General features: G+C 36.5%; 1 pseudogene; it reads right to left on the bottom strand.

Annotated features, from left to right (window-relative positions):
• Nucleotides 1-1,165: 1,165 nt before the first annotated feature.
• On the bottom strand, nucleotides 1,166-1,679 carry LOC109501530 (annotated as a pseudogene).
• Between the last annotated feature and the right edge of the window lie 18,504 nt (nucleotides 1,680-20,183).

Below are 20,183 nucleotides of genomic sequence, written 5' to 3' on the forward strand. Positions count from 1 at the left end.
ATAGCTCAGAGCCTGGAGCCTGCTTTGGATTCTGTGTATCCCTCTCTCTCTGCCCTTCCCCTGCTCACATTCTGTCTCTCCCTCTCTCTCAAAAATAAAGAAACAAAAAAATTTTTTTAATGTTTATTTTTATATGCTATGATCTTTTATTTTTTTCATACTTTGTATCTGCATGCCAAAAGAATTTGGAGTTTCAATTTAAATCCCCATTTATGCTATCAATCTTATGAAATCTCTTCTGGTAAGATGAGACATAATTTTATAGTTAGAGGAAATTCTTAGCTACTCCCATTAGAGAGGCACAAAGTTTTGGAAATTATGTATTAGCCAATAACTCCATTTTTCCCAATCACATTTTCCATATAACCTGCTACTAACAAGTAAAGTGATTGATCTAAATTTTATATTACTCCCAAATTTTACTATGTTAATCACTTTGTGCACCCAACACTTTAAACTCCCTTCCTTTGGTGCACGTACCATACTCTTCCCCCCCCCCCCCCCTTCTGTATAACTTTTGCCCTGGCCACCTGTGTAAAGTAGGAGTTTGCAAAGGCGTTACCACCTCCAGTTCCAGTGATTGGACCAAGCCAGGCTAATAGCAGGCATTCCCAAGATTTTTCTAATTTGATGAGGGAAGGGACCAAATGAAAGGAGGTATTTGTTTACTAGATGTATTAACTAATTTGGGATTTATTTGTGATCATTTATTTAGTGTTTTTATAAATTGATTTAAAAATTCCTCCTTACATAACAAAAATAGAGAGTAACCTATTGTTACATTTGGATCATATAATAATATGGAGTTTAACATTTTTAGGTAGCCAAACATGTTTTATTCTATCACTGCTTTTCAAAAATTTTTGAAGTACAGCTGACGTACAATGTTATATTAGTTTCAGGAGTATAACATAGTGATTCAACAATTCTATACATTACTTAATGCTCACTATGATAAGTGTAGTTTACCATACAATGTTATTATAATATTACAATATTATTTCGCTGCTAAAAGCTTTATTGTTTCCATTTGATCCATGCCTTGGGAGGGCTCCAAGAGGGTTAAAAACCTACTTAGTGACTGCAGAGAGAGGCTCAGGCATAAGCCCTGGCACCAGAGGGATGCCAGAGGGGCCTCTCAAAGGCTTCTGGGCTTCAGAGGCTTCTAGTCATGCTTGAGGGTGAGCCTTTCAGAGAGATACTCACCCAGCCCAGCCTGGGGGCCAGCTGGCCTGTGGAGGTTAATCAGATGGTCGCCCATCTTCTTGATGAGTTTCACCTCCTGATCTAGGAAGTGGTTCTCCCTGAAGTCACAGAGATGGAAGTCTGTGTGGCAGAACCCTGACCATGCATACCCAAAAGGGCCTGGTTCAGGTTCTTCTCCAGGACCATGGTGGCTTCCATGGTGTTCAGGGTTTTACCCCACTCATCTTATGATGGCTTCTGCATGTCCTGGAGGAGAGAGCAGTTGCAGCACTGGTTTTGCACCTTTAAGAGATATTCAGCTCCCTCACACTTCTCAACCAACTCGTAGATGGAATGGCTCACTCTCTCCAGAGCCACTGGAAATAGAAGCCCAGAGAGAGGTAGGTGTAGGAGGCCAGTAGATGCATGTTGACCAGATGTTTGACAGTGTCTCCCACGTCGGTGAAATAATTCTGACAAATATGAGAGCTCATGGGTAATCAGTAATAAGGAGTTATGTTCAACATAGGGTGTTGGCTGGTCCTAGAGGCAGACTGGCTGAGAATATGGCTCCAAAGTTTGTGACTGGAAAAAAGGTTGGAAAGAAGTTTGGATGCTGGTAAGAGGCTGACAGAAGGGGCATTCCTGGGTCTGTACAGTCCAAATACTGTTGAAGCAAGAAACAGATCTGCAGGACCCTGGACACACAGCCTATTATAGTATTATTGACTATATTCCCTATGATGTTCTTTTTTTTTTTAAGCTTATTTATTTATTTTGAGAGAGAGAGAGAGAAAACAAGTGGGGGAGAGCAGAGAGATCTGAAGGGAGACAGGAAGACAGAGGATCTGAAGCAGGCTCTGTGCTGACAGCAGAGAGCCCAATGTGGGGCTTGAACTCACAAACCACGAGATCACAGCCTGAGCAGAAGTTGGATGCTTAACCAACTGAGACACCCAGGTGCCCCCCCACCCCCTTGGCTGTACTTTTCATCTCCATTTATTTTATAACTGTAAGCCTATACTTCCCAATTCCCTTCACCTATTTTGCCCATCCCGCCACCCACCTCTTCTCCGTCAGTCACTAGTTTGTTCTCTGTATTTAAGACTCTTCTTGTTTTTCCTTTATTTGTTTTGTTTTTTAGATTCCACATATGAATGAACTTATATGGTATTTGTTGTTCTCTGCCTGGCATATTTTACTTAGCATAATACCCTCTAGGTCCATCCATGTTGTTGGAAATGACAAGATCTCATCATTTTTTATGGCTGAGTAATATTTCATTGTATATATATGTATGTATACACATATATATACATCTTTTTTATCCATTCATCTGTCAGTGGACACTTGGGTTGCTATCATATCTCAGCTATTGTAAATAAAGCTATAATGAACATAGAGGTATGTATGTATCTTTTTGAATTGGTGTTTTCATTGTCTATTAGTAAATACCCAGTAGTGGAATTACTGGATCATATGGCATTTCTATTTTTAATTTTTTGATGAATCACACTGTTTAATTTTTTGAGGAATCACACTGTTTTCCACAGTGATTACACCAATTTACTTTCCTACAGTAGCACACCAGGTTCCTTTTTCTCCCCATTCTTGCCAATATTTGTTGTTTCTTGTCTTTTTGATAATAGCCATTCTGACTGTGTGAGATGATATCTCATTGCGGTTTTGATTTGCATCTCCCTGATGATTAGTGATGTTGAACATCTTTTCGTGTGTTTGTTAGCCATCTGTATGTCTTCTTCAGAAAAAATGTCTATTCAGGTACTCTGCTCATATTTAAATCAGATTGTTTGGTTTTTGGTGTTGAGTTGTAAAAGTTCTTTATATATTTTGGATATTAACCCCTATCAGATATATCATTTGCAAATATCTTCTTGCATTCAGTAGGTTGCCTTTTTGTTTGGTGGATCGTTTCCTTTGCTGTGCAAAAGCTTTTTGTTTTGGTTTAGTCCCAATGGTTTATTTCTGCTTGTGTTTCCATTGCCTGAGGAGACATATCCATAAATATGTTCCTAAGCTCTTGCTGTTTCTGTTTGTAGTCTCCTTGCTCTAGTGTTTGATTAATGCTCTCAATAGTACATCATACAATTACTTTCCGAGTTTTGAGCCTTTGCTCACTACTTTTGCCAAGCCTATCATGTGCTTAACCTCTGCAATGATAGAGAATGGCAATTGTTTTGCTGAATTAACTCTGGAAAGTGCCCATTCCTAATAAGCAGAATTAAATGACAAGGAGATAATTTCTTTGCTGCTTTGTTTTGTTTAAGGCTTAGGACCACCTACTGAGTGGATGGGGGTGGGAAGGCTATTTGCAATTATTTTTAAAAAGGAAAAAGAATCTGTGCACCTGTCGCACAGCTGTAGTGACAGCCAAATAGGGACAAAGCATGCTGGGAGTGTGCTCAGCAGTTATTTCTCTTACATGAGGTGTAAATGCTTTGCTGTTTCAGGAATTCCTATGAAAAGCATCAGGCCTAACAGTATCCTCAATGAATTATTTTGTGAGAGATTCTCTATCCTGATTTCATTTTAATTTGTAGAAAGTGATAAAGAGTAGCTTATTTGCAAAGGCAGTAAACTTTATAAAATATCTCATAGAATGAAAATTTTTAAAAGGGGAAAACTGAGATGAAAAGAGAGAGTGATTTTTGAGCCATTTCCATTATTACAGAAAGCTCTGTTGAACAATGTTGCTCTGGAGATCCCTATTCTATAAAAATACAGTTTCAAATAAAATTTTGGATACAATTATCAGGTTCACACAAAACTGCATTTATCTTAGGTCTGTTTTTTTTTTAATGTTTATTTATTTTTTGAGAGAGGGAGTGTGACTGGGGGAAGAGCAGAGAGAGAGGGGGAACAGAGGATCCGAAACAGGCTCTGTGCTGACAGCAGCCAGTCCAACGTGGGCCTCGAACTCACGAACCCCAAGATCATGACCTGAGCCAAAGTTGGTTGCTTAACCGACCGAGCCACCCAGGCACCCTCTTTTTTTTTTTTTTTAAGTTTATTTATTTTGAGAGACAGAGAGAGTGAGAACAGGGGGAGGGACAGAGAGAGAGAGGAGAATCTCAAGCAGGCTCCACACTGTCAGCACAGAGCCCAACATGGGGCTCAAACTCACAAAACTGTAAGATCATGACCTGAGCCAAAATCAAGAGTCAGAGCTTAACTGACTGTGCACCCAGGTGCCTCTACCTTTACCTTAGGTCTTAAAACTATATATATACCTATACCTATACGTATACGTATAGGTATATATATAAAATTATCATAAAATCATAATAATAGTTATATCTAAAGGAAAGGGGGGAGGATACACTCTTTTAGGCATACGTGGGTGCACTTCTAGGTTGCCAGCAGTGTTCTATTTCCTAATATGTGAGGTGGTAACATTTGCATTTTTCTATAGATTCTCCTCAATGTGTTATATTTTGCAGTAAATATGGGCTGAAAATCACTGTCACAATTAATTGCATATGCCTACATCTTTGAAAACATCAAATCATGTTTAAACTGATACCAGTGAGAGATTATTCATAACTGCATGGAATCTAGATGAGTGTACAAGCTACATTGTTACCTTTTAGGAATGAGAGGAAATTGTTAATTGAAAAATGCTGGCAGTAGATTGTGGTAGACACACTTAAACAAAATAACATCACTTTTTTATTCCTTGGGGGTATGCATAAACTAGATGGCATATTTTTATTCTTCAAGTAGCTGGATATTTTAAATATCTTTGCTGAGTTTGCTGTCATTTTGTTCTAGATATCATGTCAAATAAAAGATTAATGGAGGTGTTTATAGATTTAGAAGTTGATACTGATACTGAAGCAGTTATTAAGGACAAGTTAGCACAAACATTTTCCTACTGCCACTAAATCCAGACTAGGTTCAAAAATTTCAGTTGAAAATGTTTCAAATATTCAAAACAATCTCTTATGCTATTATAAATTGGACAGGTTTATAAGCTTTATCTTCAGATACTTGTACGGCAAGAAGGATAATTCATACTCAATTATTCCTAGAACCTGGAGTTGTTGTTTATAAAGTGATAAACTTGGAAAAATATCAGACTGCTATAATCTGGAGTCTGACTACACCTCCTAATTAATATCTTTTCTAATTATTAATGTCATTCCAACTTAATGCTCTGCCCCTCTCCGAGTCTCACTACAGAGTTAAGCTTCTTGAGGTTTTTTTTATCTCTATGCTTTCAATTGTGTGAAGAGTCTTTTGATTACTAGTTACAAAAATCAATTCAAGCTAAGTTAAGAAAAACAGAAAAAAATCTTTAAACTTAAAAAAAAACAAAAAGAAATTAAATACTAACTATACAATTTCAAACCCAGAAGAAGGAAGTACTATTAAAATTTGGCTGTCAGGGGCACCTGGGTGGCTCAGTTGGTTAAGCGTCCGACTTCAGCTCAGGTCATGATCTCGTAGTCTGTGGGTTCAAGCCCCGCATCAGGCTCTGTGCTGACGGCTCAGAGCCTGGAGCCTGCTTCCGATTCTGTGTCTCCCTCTCTCTCTGCCCCTCCCCTGCTCATGCTCTGTCTCTCTCTGTCGCAAAAATTAAAAATTAAAAAAAAAAATTTGGCTGTCAGTCATTTCAAATTTTATGCATACCTGCACAGAAATTTTTTTCTTCACATGAGATGATACTATCCATATTACTCTTCCAGTGCCTTTTTTTTTCATTTAATGAATAATCTTGCAAGACAGTATTAAAGAGTAAATTAGAGGACTTCCCAATTTTGCAATGGCTGCATTATGTTAAATATTTAGAATATTTCCAATTTAAACAAGAATTTATGGACATTATGCCAGGACCATGAGTATAATCTGCCATACAGAATCCAAGGAAAAGTCTAATAACCATTCACAGGAATGGAGGAAACAAGGCAATTCTACAGCAGGAATCCTTTGACTTTCCTTCCAGAGCTCTGTGATTAATATGTCTCTCAGTTTATATTCTCCAGAGAGTGTATCAGATTGGTCCCGCAGGAGTTAGGTACTACATTTGGTCCAATTAGCTTTGACCAAAGGGCCAGGATCAGGTAAGAAAAAACATGGCTACCAAGAAACAACCTTGGTTTGTGGGATGCAGAGCCCATGTCATATTTGATTTTGTCTTTCTGGTGCTTATGCAGTGTCTTACCATCTCCACAGAAAGAGTTGTGACAAAGTAGTTCTCTGTAATAAGTTGTCTTCCTCTCATTTTCCCCCTTTATTTTAGTATTATACTGACATTACATGCTAAGTTAAAAGATGATTTGTGTGACAGGCCCTAAATGAAGTTCAGGTCCAGTGGGGCCAGTCCCATGGAGGTACAATGAAAGGAGGAAAAGGAAGTCTGTGTGAGACCTGAGTCACAGATCCCTTGCCTTCAGTATCCAATGCACATGACCCCATGCTTGCTTTCTCTAGGTCCAGAATTGCATATCTAGCTGCTTACCAGCAATTCCATCTAGACATCCATTGGACACTTCAAATCAGCATTTCCAACACTGAATTTACATTCTTCTCACAGACTTCCACTTGTTCTGTCTTACCTTAATTAATGGCATCTCACCCTGTTTTGCAGTCAGTCACCGACTTCTGTCAGCTCTTCCTTTAAGTTCTCTCAAATCATTCCATTGTTTTCCAATCCACTGCCACTGCCCTGGCTTAGGCTACCATCTTCTCTAGCCTGCACAACTGCAAACTAATTCATGAAACTTCTCTTTTGCCTCTAGTCTTTTTTTTTTTTTTAAGAGAGAGTGCACACACATGGGAGCTGGGGGGGGGAAACAGAGAGAGGGAGAGAGAGAGAATCCCAAGCAGGCTCTACACTGTCAGCACACGGCCCCATGTGGGTCTCAATCCCACAATCAGCAAGACCATGACCTGAGCCAAAATCAAGAGTTGGGTGCCCAACCGACTAAGCCACCCAGATGCCCTTTCCTGCCTCTAGAATTACTTTTACAGTCAGTTTTTGACCCTGCACCCAGTGAAAGCAAGACCTTTCCTTGCAACTATTCTCTGTTCAGAATAAAGCCTGAAGTCCTTAGCATAGTTCAGCACAGGATAGCACTGCACAGCCTGCTAGGCGTTTCGTGAATTGTCCACTTCTTCCATCTTAGCCACTCTATCCTCCTTACCCATTACCTTTTCTCTCTGTTTTCTTGCAGCTCCCCGATTTCTTGCCTGCAGAACAATAGTTTTGAACCTTGAATGTACATTAGAATCATCTGGAGAACTATAAAAAATCCCATTAGTCTAGGCATCCCCGACCAATTAAATCAGAACTCTGGGGGTGAGACCCAGGGCTAGGGATCAATATGTTTTTAAAGCTCCCCAGATGATTCCAATGTACAGCCAAGTTTGGGAGCCTCAGCAAAACTTTGCGTAGGTTCATTTCCTCTCCTTGACCTAATCCCTATCCCCACTTTGTTTATTCTTCACTCCTTTCTTCAAGATGCCTAGCTCATACTCATCCTATTTATCTGACAAACATATATACAAGAAAACCTTTCCGGACCACATAATATAAATTATGTGAATAGATGCAGAATTTTGAATGATAGGACTCTCAAGATCTCTGAATTCATATCTCTAATTATCCTTTGGACCTTTGATATCTATATAATAAACATCTGGAAGATGTAACTGTGTTTGTCAGGCTAATAATATACATTCATTCAAAACTACCACTGTCAGAATTTGTGTTAGTTGTTTGTCTAATTATCTTGTTTCATCCTTTCAGTAATTTTTAGGAAGTATTCAGATCCCGTTTTACTGCTAAGAAAGCTAAAGCTTAGACAGTTTAACAAAAATGGACTAAATATAAATTTGTATATTATATATACGTATAATATATTAATTATATATTTTAAACATAATTATTATATGTATTATATTGTAATTATATATTATTTAGTATATAGTATATATATTAATATATATACTAAATGTGTAATATATACTAAAGCTAAAGTACAGATACTAGTATGAATCAAACCAAACAGAATATGAAATATTCCCCAAGTTCTTTTTTTTTAATCAGCATTATAAACAAAAAGTTTTGAAATCCTTTAAACAAGAAACTGTTTGGAAATGTATGTTTTAAATTTTGCAGATGCTTATGGAAAGAACTATTCAGCAGCATAGCAGAAGAATAATAAATTAAAAAATTGGAAATATCAACAAATGGTTTTGTGCAAACAATAGTTTCCAATCAGCACATAAAGATTCAGATAAGAGAAATGGCAAATTACTTTATTTTGCTTTAAATTGGAAAATAGTTCTTTGACAATTCTAGTGTGTATTTAAGAGGATACATTTCAAAAGCAGCAGTTAGGAACAAAAGCTTAAAGGGGATTTCTAGTAGTTTCAATGCTACAGAGATCTTTGTATCTACTGCATGGTTGACAGATACTAAGGTTTCAGAATCAGAACATACACCACACCCATTTTGTTCACTATCCCTTTATCTCTTCACTTCTCCCCTCCCATCCCCTCAAATCACAGCCTCTCTTTATTTTTCCAGCTTGCACTGTGTTCATTCACTTCCTGTGTAATTACCATAAATAATCAGCAAGATAGGACCTGTGTGGTACAAATGCCACACCTTGGTTGTGTTGTGAGCAACCACTGGAAATGGTGGCAACCTAAACATTTGCACACTTTTTAAAGCCACAATGTCCTGTATTTAAGTATTTCACAAGTAAGTCTTTTAACACCCAATAGGTAAAATATCTGAATGTCGTTCCACTGTTAATACCTGACCCAAAAGTCACCTTTTGGCTGGCCACAACACTTGACTCTACATGCCTGGGATGGGTGTTGACTGCAGCTCAGAATGATTCCTTCAAATTAAAAACAAAACACAAAAAAACAATTGTTCTTCCCTATTAAGAACTGAGCAGGGGAAAACAAAAGGCTTTGTTCAGTTGTAAATCATGTAAAAGCAGGGGTATGTTACCTGCTTCTGCCAAGACTAAAGTAAAGCAATCAGCAACATGACTTCAGGGATTGTAAAATCCCAGAAAATGACTATTATGGTACTTTATTGAGTCGGATATTTGTGACATTTATTAGGAAAAATAAAATAAAATAATAATAAAATACAATTAAAAAAAAGAAATTCCCAAGAAATAATAAGATAGGTAGGAAAAAGTCCCCTTATGGGTTCCTTTGGCCCATCCTTTCTTCACTGCCAGACTCAGCCTCCAATAAGTATTACTTTTCCCTCGGGCTTCGTTGTGTGCTCTGTGGGTCTTCCCAGCTGCAAGACAATTTTTCATCCCCATCTTCCCAAAGAAAGTATGAGGTTATTTAGCATGTAATAATGAGTCCTCAGATTTGGAGAGTTACAAAACTCTGATTTCCAAATCACAAATACCACTTCCTGCCCAGCCCCTTACATATATGGGGCCCGAGGTGTTCAAAAAAACAAAATTATACCATTAGATGGTACTGTAAAAACCAGTCAGTTTCTGTAACTTAAAAGTGAAGAAACTGAGAGTCAGAAAGAATTCTTTTGTTCAAATTCACACTAGTTATTGGCAAACTAAAATAGAATTCAAATCTCATGAGTTCCAGTTAAGCATATTTTCTTATACCTAATTATTTGTCTTTAGTAAGTTTATTTTGCTTACAAAATTTCACAACACACTTTCAGATAGCTGGAGATACCTGGAGTATCATAAAACTAAGTGGGATCATCACCAAAGAGAAGCATAGAATTTAATTGAAATTCCTAAACATTCATTTTGTATTCTACTTAATCACAAAGTTCACAGATGCCAGATTTTTTATTTCAGTTATCTGGCTTTTGCTAGCACAATCTCCCCTGGGTAATCTGTTTCTTATCATAATTTTGCAATGTAATTTTAACTCTTGCCTTTTCCTTTGATTTCGCACTGTCATCCTTTCCAATATCGACTAACCATTGCACGTTGTTTTCAAACAAGGTGGTACAGCTTTTCTGAAGGAACTAGTGAGAAAATTGAGACAGATTAGCTGCTCTAAGATAGCTGCTTCTTAACTCTGTGTTTTATGCAGCTTTCCTTCTCGACCTAGGTAGGTGGCTTCTGGGATGAGCTCAACTCAGCCAAAACCATTCTGATAACTTGTCTTAAAAGATCTTGTATCAGGTTTACTTCTCACTCACTAGCCAAACATCAAATAAATCTCTTTTTCTCCTCTTCAGGTGCTCCAATGACCAATGAATTTACATATAAACTTCATGAAGTCAAGGCATAATTGTTCTTACTTAGTAGCACTTAGTTCAGTAACATAGCCATGATATGCCATTAAGTGCTAATTCTTTAAGCACATGTGATTCATCACCTAAATGCAATTGTAAGATACAATCCTAGGTTCTTCAGGGTCCAGGGCACCCAGACATTACAACCTGTTACTTAGCTGCAGACTGTGCTCAGGCCAATTCTGCTACTTCTTCAATCCCAACTTAAGCTTTATATTGGAAACTATATTTACCATTTCTCCCCATTTCTAAGTTTAGATAGAACTAAAAATATTGCATGTGCATCTTTCAGACTGTGAGCCCCTTCTGGGCAATGACCGTGAAGTATTTAATGTTGACTTCCCAGTGACTGTCTGATTCTTCATTGTTATTTAATAAATGTTTAATCAATAAATGAATGAATGAATAAGAAATGAATGAATGTGCTCCAAATCCTTCCCATACAAAGATAATACTGTTGAGACTGTACATTAAGGTCAATTTTCTCTATTGTGATCAATGTTTCCTTGCCCTTTCCCTAACTGCAACTCCATTTCTTCATCTCTGCCTCAAAAGAAACTATCCCTTTTCTGCTATGGCCCAAGATTATAGGGAATTGCAAAGATTGCAGAAGATGCTGATCTCATATGTCAAAGTAACAGGATACTCATTGGCATGTCCCAGTACATTATTGGATATTTATTGGGGACGATGATCAGATTCCAGTTTATAAGCAAAACTGACACCATCTATTAAGAAATTATCTGACGCCTGGGGTGCCTGGGTAGCTCAGTTGGTTGAGCCTCCAAATCTTGGTTTAGGCTCAGATCACCATCCCAGGGTTGTGGGATCAAGTCCTGTGTCAGACTCCCCACCAAGAGTGGAGCCTGCTTAGGACTGTATTTCTCTCTCTGCCCCCTGCTCCACTTGTGCTTGCTCTTGCTCTCTCTCCCTCTCTAAAATCAAATTAAGGAAAAAAAAAAATGTGGGGTGCTTGGGTGGCTCAGTTGGTTGAGTTTCTGACTTCAGCTCAAGTGGTGATCTCACCGTTCCCCAGTTCGAGCCTCACGTCGGGCTCTGTGATGACAGCTCAGAGCCTAGAGCCTGTTTCAGATTCTGTGTCTCCCTCTCTGTCTCTGCCCCTGCTCCACTCTTGCTCTGTCTCTCTCAAAATTATCTGTATTTTCTGGGGCCTGAACATTGAAAGGGAACACACCACTTCAAAGTCCAGAGGCTAGACTGGAACTCAGCAAGGAAAGAAATTGGAAGAGTAGGAAGAAAGTATAAGACCAGCTGGTGCTAAAATAGACATGAGTTTCTGAATGCAACCACAGAAGCAGTTCATACCTTCTCCACCCCAACCCCCTGCAATGAGCCCTGGATTGTTGACAGTTGTTCAGCAACTATGCATCTTTCCACTATCTTTCAACTATCTCAGTTGCTTCTAAAGGATTTGTGACTTTTTTTTTTTTTGCCTTTACCTTGTAGGACTGTCTTTAATAGTCAGTTATTAATCACATTTCAAACGTCAGCAAATGTACTATTTGTTCTAAAATCTGAACCCTACTCAAGAAAGCCCATTTACTACAGAGAGTTCTGTGTCACTGACCCCACAGACTAAGTATAATCACTAAGGCAGCATGTTTTAAATATACAAATCCTTTATCACTGATTCCACTTCTAAGAATTTAACCTAACAAAATATTCATAAATGTGCTGACATTTATCCCTTCTTTACAATGTCAAAAAAACTGGGTTTCAAGTTATACATGAGAGATTGGTTAAGTAAATAATGATACATCCATATAATGGATACCTTCAGTTAAAAATCAAGTTGTAATGGGATATCAACATTATTAATATTACCATGAAAATGAGTTCATCATATATTCTTTTAAAGTACATGCTGTTTAGCTATTTTTATGTATGTAATTATGTGCACAAGAAGAGTAAAATGTTACCATTTTACTCTCAACAAAGAGCTATCTGGATGTATTCTTTAGAAAAATGTCTGTATAGGGAGGTGAGTGGGGTGGGGAGTGAATGGGCTAAATGGGTGATGGACTTTAAGGAGGGCGCTTGTTGGGATAAGCAACAAGTTATATGTTATATGCAAGTGATGAATCACTAAATTCTACTCCTGAAACCATTATTACACTCTATGTTAAGTAACTTGGATTTAAATTTTAAAAAAAGAAGAGAAATGTCTGTTCATGTCTTATGCCCATTTCTTAACTGGATTATTTGGTTTTTGGGTGTTGAGTTTGATAAGTTCTTTATAGATTTTGGATACTAATCCTTTATCCAATATGTCATTTTCAAATATCTTCTCTCATTCTATAGACTAACTTTTAGTTTTGTTGATTATTTCCTTTGCTGTGCAGAAGGTTTTTATCTTGATGAAGTCCCATTAGTTCATTTTTGCCTTTCTTTTCCTTGCCTCCAGTCATGTCTAGTAAGAAGTTGCTACAGGCAAGGTCGAAGAGGTTGATGTCTATGTTCTCCTCTAGGTTTTTGAAGATCTCCCATTAGGACTTTCATTCATTTTTTATTTGTTTTTGTGTATGGTATAAGAAAGTAGTCCAGTTTCATTCTTCTGCATATCACTGTATAGTTTTCCCACACCATTTGTTGAAAAGACTGTTTTCCATTGGATCTTATTTTTTGCTTTGTTGAAGATTAGTTGACCACAGTGTTATGAGTCCACTTCTGGCTTCTCTATTCTCTTCCATTGACCTATGTGTTTGTTTTTGTGCCAGTACCAACTGTCTTGATGACTACAGCTTTGTAATATATCTTGAAGTCCAGAATTGTAATGCTTCCAGCTTTCCTTTCTTCTTCAGGATTACTTTGGCTATTCAGGGAACTTTGTGGCTCCATACAAATTTTAGAATTATTTGTTCTAGCTCTGTAAAAAATTCCCGTGTTATTTTGATAGGGACTGCAATGAATGTGTAGATTGCTTTGGGTAGTATAGACATTTTAACAATATTTGTTCTTCCAATCCTTGAACATGGAATGTGTTTCCATTTCTTTGTGTCTTCTTCAATTTCTTTCATAAGTGTTCTATAGTTTTAAGCATACAGATCTCTTTTTACCTCTTTGGTGACATTTATTCCTAGGTATCTTATGATTTTTGGTGCAGTTGTAAATGGGATTGATTCCTTGATTTCTCCTTCTGCTGCTTCATTATTTGTGTATAGAAATGCAACAGGTTTCGGGGCACCTGGATGGCTCAGTCAGTTAAGTGTCTGACTTCAGCTCAGGTCATGATCTCATGGTTCATGAGTTCGAGGCCCGCATCAGGCTCTGTGCTGACAGCTTGGAGCCTGGAGCCTGGAGCCTGCTTCAGATTCTGTGTCTCCCTCTCTCTCTGTCCCAACCCCACTCATGCTCTGTCTCTCTCTCAAAAATAAATAAACGTTAAAAAAAATTTCTTTAAAAGAAATGCAACAGATTTCTGTACATTGATTTTATATCCTATAATTTTGTTGAATTCATGTGTCAGTTCTAGCAATTTTTTTTTTTTTGGATACTTTTGGGTTTTCTACAGAGTATCATGTCATCTGTAAAGAGGGAAAGTTTGACCTCCTCTTTGTTGATTTGTATGCCTTTTATTTCTTTTTGTTTTCTGATTGCTGAGGACTTCTAGGGCTATGTTAAGCAACAGTGGTGAGAGTGGACATCACTGTCATGTTCCTGACCTTAGGGGAAATGCTCTCAGTTTTTCCCCATTAAGGATGATATTATCTGTGGGTCTTTTGTATATGGCTTTTATGATGTTAAGGTAGGTTCCTTTTATCCCTACTTTGTTGAACATGGATGCGGTGTTTTGTCAAATGCTTTTTCTGTATCTATTGAGAGGATCATATGGTTCTTATCCTTTCTTTTATTAATGTGGTGTATTACACTGATTGACTTACAGATATTGAACCATCTCTCTAGGCCAGGAATAAATCCCATTTGATTGTGAATTAACATACTGTTAAATTCAATTTGCTAGTATCTTGTTGAGAATTTTTGTATTCATGTTCATCAGGGATATTGGTCTGTAATTCTTCTTTTTAATGGTGTCTTTGGTTTTGGAATCAAGGTAATACTGGCCTCATAAAATGAGTTTGGAAGTTTTGCTGTCATTTCTATTTTTTGGAACAGTTTGACAAGACTAGGTATTACCTCTTCATTAGATGTCTGGTCAAATTCCCCTGGGAAGCCATTTGACCCTGGACTTTTGTTTGTTGGGAGATTTTTGATTACTGATTCAATTTCTTTGTGGCTATGGGTTTGTTCAAATTTTCTATTTCTTCCTGTTTCATTTTGGTAGTTTGTATCTTTATAGGATTTTGTCCATCTCTTCCAGATTGCTCAGTTTGTTGGCATATATTTATAATATTCTGTTATAATTCTGTTTGTATTTCTGTGGTGTTGGTTGTGATCTCACCTCTTTCATTCATGATTTTATTTATTTGGGTCCTCTCTCTTTTATTTTTGATAAATCTGGCTAGGGGTTTATCAATTTGTTTATTCTTTCAAAGAACCAGCTCTTAGTTTCATTGATCTGTTCTACTGTTTTTTTTTTTCTTTCTATATCATTTATTTCTGCTTTAATCATTATTATTTCCCTCCTTCTGCTGGCTCTATGCTTTATTTGCTGTTCCTTTTCCTGTTCCTTTAGGTGTAAGGTTAGTTTGTGTATTTGAGAGTTTTCTTGGTTCTTAATATAGGCCTGTATTGCCATCTACTTCCCTCTTGTGACTGCCTTTGCTGCATTCCGAAGGTTTTGGGCTGTCATGTTTTCATGTTCATTTGCTTCCATTTACTTTTTTATTTTTTTTTTAATGATTATTTATTTTTGAGAGAGACAGAGACAGAATGTGAGTGGGTTAGGGGCAGAGAGAGCAGGAGACAGAATCCAAAGCAGGCTCAAGGCTCCGAGCTGTCAGCACAGAGGCCGACGCAGGGCTCGCACTCACGAGCTGTGAGATCATGATCTGGGCAGAAGTTGGACACTCAACCGACTGAATCACCCAGGTGCCCCCATTTACTTTTTTATTTCTTCTTTGATTTTCTGGTTAACCCATTCATGCTTTAGTAGGATGGATGCTCTTTAACTTCCATGTATTTATGATCTTTCCAATTTTTTTCTTTTGGTTGACTTCAAGTTTCATAGTGTTGTGGTCAGAAAATATGCATGGTATGATCTCAATCTTTTTGTACTTGTTGAGGCCTGATTTGTGACCCAGTTTGTGATCTACTCTGGAGAATGTTCCACTTGAAAAGAATGTGTATTCTGCTGCTTTAGGATGAAATGCTCTGAATACATCTGTTAAGTCCATCTGTTCCAGTGTTATTCAAAGCCATTGTTTCCTTATTGATCTTCTGCTTAGATAATCTGTCCATTGCTATAAGTCAGGCATTAAAGTTTCCTTCTATTATGGTATTATTATCAATGAGTTTCTTTATGTTGATTGTTAATTGTTTTATGTATTTGAGTGCTCTCAAGTTGGGGGCATAAATGTTTACGGTTGTTAGATCTTGATAGATAGACCCCTTAATTATGATGTAATGCTCTTTTTCATGTCTTGTTACAACCTTTAGTTTAAAATCTAGTTTGTCCAGGTGTCTGGGTGGGTCAGTCAGTTAAGCATACGACTTCTGCTAAGGTCATGATCTCACAGTTCGTGAGTTTAAGCTCTGCATTGGGTTCTGCCCTGGCAGTGTGGCAGTGGGAAGCCTGCTTGGGATTCTCTTTCTTAACTTCTCTCTCTGCCAAAATAAATAAATAAATAAATTAATTAAATATATTTATTTACCAAATATAATAATAATAAATATAATAATATGTTATATATTATATATAATAATATAACAATAATAAATATACTAAATATATATATTTATTTATTTACCAAAAACTAGAATGGAGGCCTTGACATTTAAAGCAGCTTTTTCTTTGCTATTTGCTGAAATGACTACTTTTTTTTTTTTTTTTTGTCTCTTGTTCTACTGGGATGAGATTGTATCATTGGATTTACACTAATTGATGTATTCTGTTCCTGTGTATAAGGAATAACAGTTTAGAGTTATAAAGTAAATAAGTATATGGAAAAAATCAAAATATGCCATTTCTTTATCTATTTATTGTAGTCCTTGAATATTAAATGCAAAATAAAAAGTACAAAGTTGTGTTCTTTTTTAATGATTTAATTTATTTGACAAATACTACAAAAGTAGAACTTAATTGTAATGTTTGTCACTCATATATCCATAAATATTTTTTGCCTAAGAGAATAAATAGTTAAGGAGAGCTGAGGGTCATGAAAGTCAGGATGGAAAGGACGTTTTCCCATCTAAAAGAAGTTTTCACTGATACAATGGGCCTTACTATCACAGCAGCCAAACATACTATTTCATTGCTGTCAGAATTCTGTTGAACTCACATATTGGAAGGACCACAATGAGAAACAAATATTCCAGTCATTAAAATGTTACACAAAGAAGATAATTTTAAGATTCTTACTCTATATGTATTTGTATATGTGTGTGTTTCCTTTTTTAAAAATCTGGAACCAGCATTTGATTTTTAATTCTGGAAAATGAAGCAAAAAGTTTAAGAATTATCATATTACCTTTGGCTTATAATATAATTTGTTAAGTGGGAGAGTTTTTGAGACGAGGTTTAAGCCTCTTTCAAGTCCCAGTAGAGCAGATTAGTAAATATCAGTGACTAACATTTAGACTTTAATCATGATCATGACAGTTTCAGGTAACCTTTATTAATCATTTCTATTGTAACTCTCAAAACAAAGAATCTGAGTTTCAGTGCCACTTAGAAAAAAATGTTTTATTTTTGCTTCAACATTGACGCACAGAAAATGAAATCATTATGTGTGAGACTTTTAGATACATTAGTCAAATTAGTGTATGAATCAGTTACACTTGGAAAACTGGGGAAAAGGGTGCACATGAAAAAACTCTGAGTTGGAGTAGACTGACAGTAAAAATAATGCAATTAAGTAAAATAGGTTTTGTCAATTCAAAAAAACGGTCTATTTCCAAGTTTTGGGAGATGTTTTCTGAGGTAAAGGGCATTTAAAAATTGCTTTCAACACATTTTTGGAATGTTTACAAAACTTCTTGGAAAAGCCAAGCTTGTGTTTCATAAGCAAGGAACAGGAAGGAAAAGAAGGGACGTAGAAAGACTGTTGAAAAAAAAATTGTGTGGAGAGTCAAGTATGAGGTATTATCAAAGGGAAAGACTGGAGTTGGACAGATCAGGTTTGAATCCTAGCTCCACCATTTGGTGTCTGTGTTATTTAGTCTCTTCATTCTTCAGTTTCCATATTGCTACATGGATAAAATACTCTCCAGGATTTTAAGTATTAAATGAAAAGTACTTGGCATAGCACATGGCATTTAATAAACTGTCAATGAATGGTGATGATGGTGTTGATGATGAAGATAATGATGATACTATTTTGAGGAAAGTAGGCAAGAGTAGAGCAGTGTTTTCTATAACTGGCTTATCAGTGCTTAGGCTGCAGCATAGATCTTCAGGGGTTGGGGCCCAGAAATATATATTTTTAAAAATCCCTGGTGACTGTGTTAATAAGCTGATTTTAAGGACCACTGAAATTTAGCAAAAGTTGCTGGCATTTTAGTGACTTTTGTGGTGTGAAGGAAGGAAACCACAATCCTGTGATATCTAAAAGTAACCAAGAAAAGAACTGTGAGTGAATTCTTAAGTGAGCTTACATCCTTTATACCTCTGTGATCTCCAGACCTCACGTGAGACTACCCTCCAGCTACCTGTAATGCTAGCATGCTAGTTTAAATAATCTCTTCAATTAAAAAATAAGTAAATAAACAGATGTTAACAATCTCTGTAAGACTGATAAATCCATTGAAAAAGCAAATAGCTAAACTTATGTTGATCCATAAATAATATCTCTAAATTCTGAAGGTATCAGCTGTGGATTGTTTGGGACTCAAGTGAGACCTGAGGCAGAATTTCCAAACTCTATTCGCATTCCTGTTCCCATTAGTGGTTCTCTAATCCTATTTCAGAAAGTGAGATGTCACCGTGGGGTACAACCCTGATTCTGATTCCACAGTTTTCTACTCTGAAAAGTAAGATGGACCCATGACACTTCTCTGTATCCTTAAGTGGGTAAGACAAAAGCTATAGAAATAAGTGCTAGTAAGGGTGTGGAGAAAAGAGAACACTTTTGTACTATGGTGGGAATATAAATTGGTGTAGCCACTATGGAAAAAATATGGAGGTTCCTCAAAAAATTAAAAATAGAACTGCCATAATGATAATCCAGCAATCCCACTTTGGGGATATATCCACTTTAGGGAATATATTCAAAGAAAATAAAACCAGGATTCAAAGAGATATCTGTACTCCATGTTCATTGCAGCATTATTCACAATAACCAAGATGTGGAAATAACCTAAGTGTCTTTAATGAATGAATAAATAAAGAAGATGTGACACATACACACACACACACACACACACACACACACACACACATATATACACACATATATACACACACACACAATGGAGTATTACTTAGCCATGAGAGTGAAAGAAATCCTGACAGTTGCAACAACTTGGATGAAACTTGAGGGCATTATGCTATGTATTATGTGTTTCTCAGGCAGAGAAACACAAATACTGTATGATATTACTTATATGTGGAATCTAAAAAAAATCGAACTAAGGGAAACAGTAAAGTGGTGGTTATGAAGGGCTGGGTGTGGGGGAAATGGGAGATATTAGTCAAATGGTACTAACTTCCTGTTATAAGATTAACAAGTTCTGGAGATCTAATGTATAGCATAGTGATTAGAGGCAATAATGCTAAGTTATGTACTTGAAAGTGCCAAGAAAGTAAATCTTACATGTTCTCACCACAAAAATGGAATGATAATTATGTAACAGGATGGTGATGTTAGCTAATGCTATCACAGTGATCATTTTGCAACATATAAATATATCAAATCAGCAGGTTGTACACCTTAAATTTACACAATGTTATTTCAGTTATACCTCAATAAAACTGAGGTAGAAAAAAATATGAAGCTCTGGGATACCAATGGATGTTAAGTGGATGGTAGAGAAAGCAAATGAAATTTCTTCACTTATTAAAAATGACTGAGAGGATTTCCTGAAATCTCTGCATTTACTTTCCTTCTTGAGTCCATGCAATGTATTTATTTAGGTACTTTTTGCAATAATTTGTATTCCCTGGATTCAAGTTAGTCACATGTTCTGAGATATAATCTATACAGGAGCATTAGCTACTGTGATATGCTCAAGTTTATCACCTAGGACAAGAAGGTTCCATTATATGACACAATTTTTCATTATGACCCCTAGGAAACTGACAGGGAAAAAGACAATAACCCTTTAAGCAGCACTTTTTGGAAAGTATCAAAGGCAAGACAGTAATAATAATAATAATAATAATAATGATGATGATAATGCAACATTTATGTAACACTTTAAAACTTAGAAAAGGCTTAGCAAATACTGTTAAATTTAAGTTTTGAGAAACTTTATTTTATTTAGTTTGATTTTTGTAATCAAAATAAAATAAAAAGAGAGTAACAAGAAGGAATTACTTGCCCAAATATAAACAGACGCTAACTGCGGAAGTTAGAGTTTTTGTTCCAATGCTTTTTCACTAAATGATATTCATGACTTCAAGTCTACTATTCTCACTGTAAAA

The sequence above is a fragment of the Felis catus genome, chromosome B4 (genome assembly GCF_018350175.1).
Source record: "Felis catus isolate Fca126 chromosome B4, F.catus_Fca126_mat1.0, whole genome shotgun sequence".
NCBI lineage: Eukaryota > Metazoa > Chordata > Mammalia > Carnivora > Felidae > Felis > Felis catus.